This window comes from Prionailurus viverrinus, chromosome D3 (genome assembly GCF_022837055.1).
Source record: "Prionailurus viverrinus isolate Anna chromosome D3, UM_Priviv_1.0, whole genome shotgun sequence".
Taxonomy (NCBI): domain Eukaryota; kingdom Metazoa; phylum Chordata; class Mammalia; order Carnivora; family Felidae; genus Prionailurus; species Prionailurus viverrinus.
Window position 1 is genome coordinate 46,439,589 of NC_062572.1, and position 5,594 is coordinate 46,445,182.

At 47.4% G+C, this 5,594-nt stretch overlaps 1 long non-coding RNA gene across 1 annotated transcript; it reads left to right on the forward strand.

Moving 5' to 3' along the window:
* Positions 1 to 1,145: 1,145 nt before the first annotated feature.
* On the forward strand, positions 1,146 to 4,818 carry LOC125148928 (uncharacterized). The gene is made up of 3 exons (XR_007145742.1): positions 1,146 to 1,209; positions 2,709 to 2,885; positions 4,609 to 4,818. It is a non-coding gene; the product is annotated as an uncharacterized LOC125148928 (long non-coding RNA).
* Positions 4,819 to 5,594: the final 776 nt, after the last annotated feature.

The following is a 5,594-nucleotide window of genomic DNA, read 5'->3' on the forward strand; positions in this document are numbered from 1 at the left end:
CCCGGTAAAGAAGAAAGAAAACCTCCTCTGTCAGCGCTGCAAAGCAAGGTTAGCCTATGAATTAGGCTTACAGTCATCTCACGTTCACATATTCTCGTTCATACTCACACACAGATACTTCGCTTTCTCCTCTTACATTTGTACCCATTCCAACACTTCTTAGTGTTTCCCCAAGAATGAGAACGGTTTTGGAATTTCTGACTTGTAATGTTAGGGACAAGCAGACATCTGCCGGTTGAACCCTTTGGGCCAGGACCCCCCTGCTCCCCCTGGCAGGCCCTAGACGCTTTTCCAAACAGTCTCTCTCTGCTCTCTGCGAGTTCCCTTGCATACCACATGCATGTTCTATTTATATGTTTCTTTGTCCTGAACAAGATTTGGCCCCATTGTGTGGGAGCAACACCAGCAAAGAAAAACAAAATCCATCCACTGAGAGAAAATGGATATTGTGGGAGCTTGGAGAAATTTACATACTTTGCTCATTCCATTTTCTGGTGATGTCAGAGCCAAAGAATATGCCTTTAAAAAAAAATCACACACACACACACACACACACACACACACATTAAAAAATGCTGGAGCTCACCAGCTCTGTCCATCAAGTGGACTGTCATGAAAAGGAGAAATGTAAATACTCCCTTGCCTGTCTCCCCCTCTTCCATTTCCCTCATCAGCCCCCTAAAGAATCTAACAAATTAGTCCAGACTCCATTTGGATGGAATTAAGGGCCTGTCTGCAAAAGGATGAGGGGTATTAATGGAGATGGGCTGGGGTTGGGAATAGCAGTGGGAGGTGGGAATGCGGTGCCTGAGTCTGGGGTGACCGCTCTGGCGTTTCATGGAGGCAGAGAGAAGGGCCGACTGACACTTTACAGATTGGGTGTAATGTTCAGGGAATTTGGCATTTCTGCCACAAGGCTCCGGCTGCTCTGCTCACCACTTTCTTTCTCCCTGCTGGTAAAAGTGCAGGAGAAAAGGGTTAAATAAATGTTTGTGATATGATAAGGTGCTTGTTTATTCAAGGAATGACAGATTATTGGCTCCAAAGGCAGCCCTGAAAAATAGTACAAAGGAACTGGCTCTCCCCTCTCGGATGATGTGATTTCCTCCTAGATTCTGCTCTTTCCTAGGAACAGTTTGCTTTGGGAATGAAGAAGGATGATTTTCCTGCCGTTGGAGACAGAAGGCTGGAGCCCCGGAAGCTGGCTGGGTACTGGGATGGCTTGTTTTGGGGAGCGCTTGTCTCACCGAGCTTGGCACCAGCATCCCCGGGCCCTGCTCACCGTCCCAAGGAGACTGTGCAGCAGGCGGCCTCCCGCCATTTCTTGGGCTATGGGAAAAGCATCTGCCAGCTCTGGAGGAAAACTTCTTCCCCAGGAGATCCCGTGTGCAAGGTCTTCCTCCAGACACAGACCGCCACGTCCATCCCAAGACCATCCTGACACTCCATGAGCATACACATGATCAAATGCACATTTGTGTAGTTATATGCAAACACGGGCTAGACCCCAGGAGCTTTCTCTTGTTGGGCTCTGGTGATTTCATAGCTGGTCCTGGAGGAGAATTCAGCTCCAGAGCCCCAAATTTCTGCGCACTTATCCTGGGGGAGGAAACACCACTGACTGCCAACCCTGAACGTCACAGAAAGGCCTGGCCTGGGGAACCTGGAGGCAGACACCACCGAGTGTGCTCCAGTGGCCAGGCCCATACTCTGCTGAGTTGCTCAGTCCATGTCCTGCTCCCAGATGTCCCTCCAAGCTGGCTCCTGCCTGCAGAGAAAGAGTTCCTAGCTGCCCGTGTTTTCTACGGAACTCTCCCTGCCTGCCACCCCCCCACCCCCACCCCCGCCTCCCCCTTCCCCCTGGCAGGCTACAGAGAGGTTGTTTGCATATCTGCCGAGTGGAAGGGTTCGAACAAGATGTTTGGCATAGTTCTCATTTGAAAAGAACTCAGTGCCAAAGTCAAACACCAAGGAAAAAAACCGTTGTGATTGAACTGCTGTTTTTCCAGGATCCTGGGAACTACTGTGCGATTTTCACAATAGCCTGCCGCCGTCTTATCAGCCAAGGTGCTTGTCTGAGAGACACAAGGCACCAGCCTAGGGAACCCAGTGCCCTTCAGACACGATGACTAAGGCTGACTGCAGGGACATTATCAAATATCCATGTTTGGGCTATTTTTATGATTGCATTCAGTACTAATGGGGCTTGTTGAGGGTACACAGCCATGTGCTCATTCTTGAACTTATACAAGATAAGATCCCTGTCCCAGGGAGCTTACTGCCTGACTTTTGCAAAAACCAGATGGCAGAAAATGGTTTCCCTCTGCCCATCAGCAATGATTGAAGGAGTGGAGATGAGAAGGGGTACAGTCAATTCATAACTCTCCCAGGGTGGGACCTCTGCTTTGGCATTTATCCCATGTGACATTTTAATTGTGGACTATCTTTTCCTCCATCATCTGCTACTCCATAAACTGCATCTCCTGGGGACTCTGAGAACTCAAGCTAATTTGAATATCAGCCTAATTAAAGCATTATTAGATACATAAAGATGCCTTCTACCATACACAGACACATATATTATGCATAGACATGCTCACAATAGATCATGGATTCCCAAACTAGGCATTAATTGGTTTTGGTCTGCCAGTGGGGACAGCAGAATGTGTAGATGTGACCTAATGTTGTCGATCATGTCTGAATTATAGGCTGTGATACTGGAGTAGGAAGGGCCAGCAGGACACCCCATCACATCCCCACACTCCAGGACAGCTTCTGTCCGAGTCTGTCTCCAGCTGTGAAGTCAGCAGAGCAGCAGGAACAGGCCACCTTGACATGCACACCAGCATCATTGTCCCCAGAAGAACCTCCTTGCACGTGAGCAGGTCAGTTGACTTGTGTTTCAGGATAATCCCCTACCTATTAAGGCATTTGCAATCGTGTGGGTTTTCTTGAGGAACAAAAATCTACTTTTTATGTTAATGAGGGAACAACCTTAGCAAGGGAGCATGCCCCAGGTGAATCCCAGGAATGAGGCAAGTGTTTGTTACTCCACACATGCTTATCCTCGGAAGCCAATCCTGACACTGGCATTTGAGTCGAAGGAGTTGATTTGGGAGGTGACCTGGGGGAGAGTCAGCAGAGGAGCAGGGAGGGAAGACCAGACATGGTGTGGGCAGTTACTGCTGTGGGTAGCTGGGGCTCAGCCCCCCTGGGGACATCTGAGGGATGGTATAGGATGCATCCAGAGCTCTAGTTTTCTAGGGGCAAGGCAGCTGGAATATCAGTCCATCAATTCCTCTCCACCATTGGCTGAGGGTTATTCCAAGGACTTGCAGCTCCCAGGAGCTTCCAGCCTAGCTCTGTGTACACACTCAGCACACTCCTTTAGCCAGAAATGGCTCTCAGGCAGAGTTGCAGTTGCTTGCAGGCTTGCTAGTGTGCAAGAAAATGGTGGGAGCCAAGGACACATAAACAGAGATCAGAGTCTCTCATAGATCCCCTCCCTTGCTCCCTTCCTCCTTCCCTCTCTCCTTCCTTCCTTCCTTCCTTCCTTCCTTCCTTCCTTCCTTATTTTCTCCTTTATTCTTTCCATTCTTTTTTTTAAGTTTATTTATTTATTTTTAGAGAGAGAATGAACAAGGGAGGGGCAGAGAGAGGGGGAGAGAGAGAACCCCAAGCAGGCTCTGTGCTATCAGCGCAGAGCCCAATGTGGGGCTCAAACTCACAAACTGTGAGATCATGACCTGAACTGAAACCAAGAGTCGGGTGCTTAATGGACTGAGCCACCCAGGTGTTCCCCTTCCATTCTTTTAATAAGGAACTCCTTTGAGGTACATTGTAAGTATGTATAAATTTGCTTGAAGAGGAAATACATATTGAGAAGTCTAAGATAAACAAATAAATAAGAAGAGAGAAGAAAAACAAAGGGTCCAGTTCAGCTTTCATTTCCTCTGGGAAATCCCCAAGCCTCTCCTCCCATGCCCTGTCCCTCAGCCTGAGTTAGGTGCCCATTCTGTGGTTCCAGTACCACACTGAGAGCACCCCACCCTCCCCTAGTACCCTGACTTGTAATTGTGATTCATTTATGACCCTTCCAAACCAAGGCATTCTTTGGTTTGTTTGTTTGTTTGACTTTCTGCATTCCCTGTACTAACTTGCTTGGAGGTGAATAAAGCCACTCTTATCTCTACCCAAAGTTTTAGAGTTTAGCATTCAAGAAGAGAACTTCCAACCAAGTTACCTTGGAGCTTTTGTGATTGAGTTTGAGAGTGCCTGTCCTGAAAAAACAACAACAACAACAAAAAATAACAAAAAAGGACTCCCCATGGAAGTGAAGTGGAGAGCTCAGGTACTCAGGCTGAAAACTGTTCCTGAAGGTTCGTGTCTAGCAAAAGGTAGTAGTTCATTAAACATTCATGTCCAACCTTGCAAAGAGAAAAGCAGGGGAAGCTTTATCATTTATCATTCTTCAGAGAGGAAGAAAAAGTACATAACAGGGCACAATCCAGTCACCACCTCCAACCAAGGTGGAGAAACCTCTCCCTGTCTCCATGATTTGAGCCAAGAGATGCATTTCTCCAGAAATAGATCTCTTCTCTGTTGCAGATGATTTGAAGACACTGGTGACCTTCACCCCTAATTCTCCCCCAGGAGACTCTACCCTGCTGGAACCCAGAACGCATCCCTTCCTCACATGATGCCCATCTCTGGGTTTCCTGCGGGCTGACCAAAGATCTGAGTCATTCCAGACAGGACTTCCCTGGGCCTGTGTTCTCTGTACTTGGCAGATCCCCATTAGAGGCTCCTAGAATTGTCCTTGTCATCTACAAAGGAGAGCGGTCATTCTACTCCAAGGATATTCAACAACCACACTATTGACATTTTAGACGAGAACATTCTTTGTGGTGGGGGTTGTCCTATGCAATGTAGGAAGTTTAGCAACATCCCTGGCCTCTAGTCACTAGATGACAGTATCACCCCTTCCGATCACAACAATCGATATCGATATTGCCACATGTCCCATGGGGATAAGATCATCCCTGGTTGAGACCCATTGGTCTAACACAAGCCTGTGAGGAACTGGGAAACTACGACCTCTGGCCTGCAGCCTATTTTTATAATGCTTATGATTAAAAATGGTTCTGACATTTGTAAATATTTATTAATAAAGAAAAATCAAACAAAGAAAATAGATGATAGAGAATATGTGTGGCCCTGATACGGCAGAAAATGCGCTGGGGTGGAAGGACACAAAAGCAGCCCACCAACTTTGGGCACAGGGTAAAGCAATCCTCTGGACACTAAGTGTCTTCAGTCAAATGAAGGACCTGGACCAGCCTCAGGAGTTTGGGGGTTGACATATAGTATCTAAGGACATGGGAGGACAGCTGTAGGACCAAGAAGAGACCCCCTCATATGACCACCACATTCTCATCACAAAAGATTTTGATCTTTAGTCAGACATTGTCTTTTCACAAGACATGGCACGGGCTGTCTTGGAAAGAACCCGGGGGAATGGTTGATCGTCTCATACCCTACTGGGTGAGAAAGCTTCTAGAGAACATCACTGCCATTCTACAATGTTTACGCCA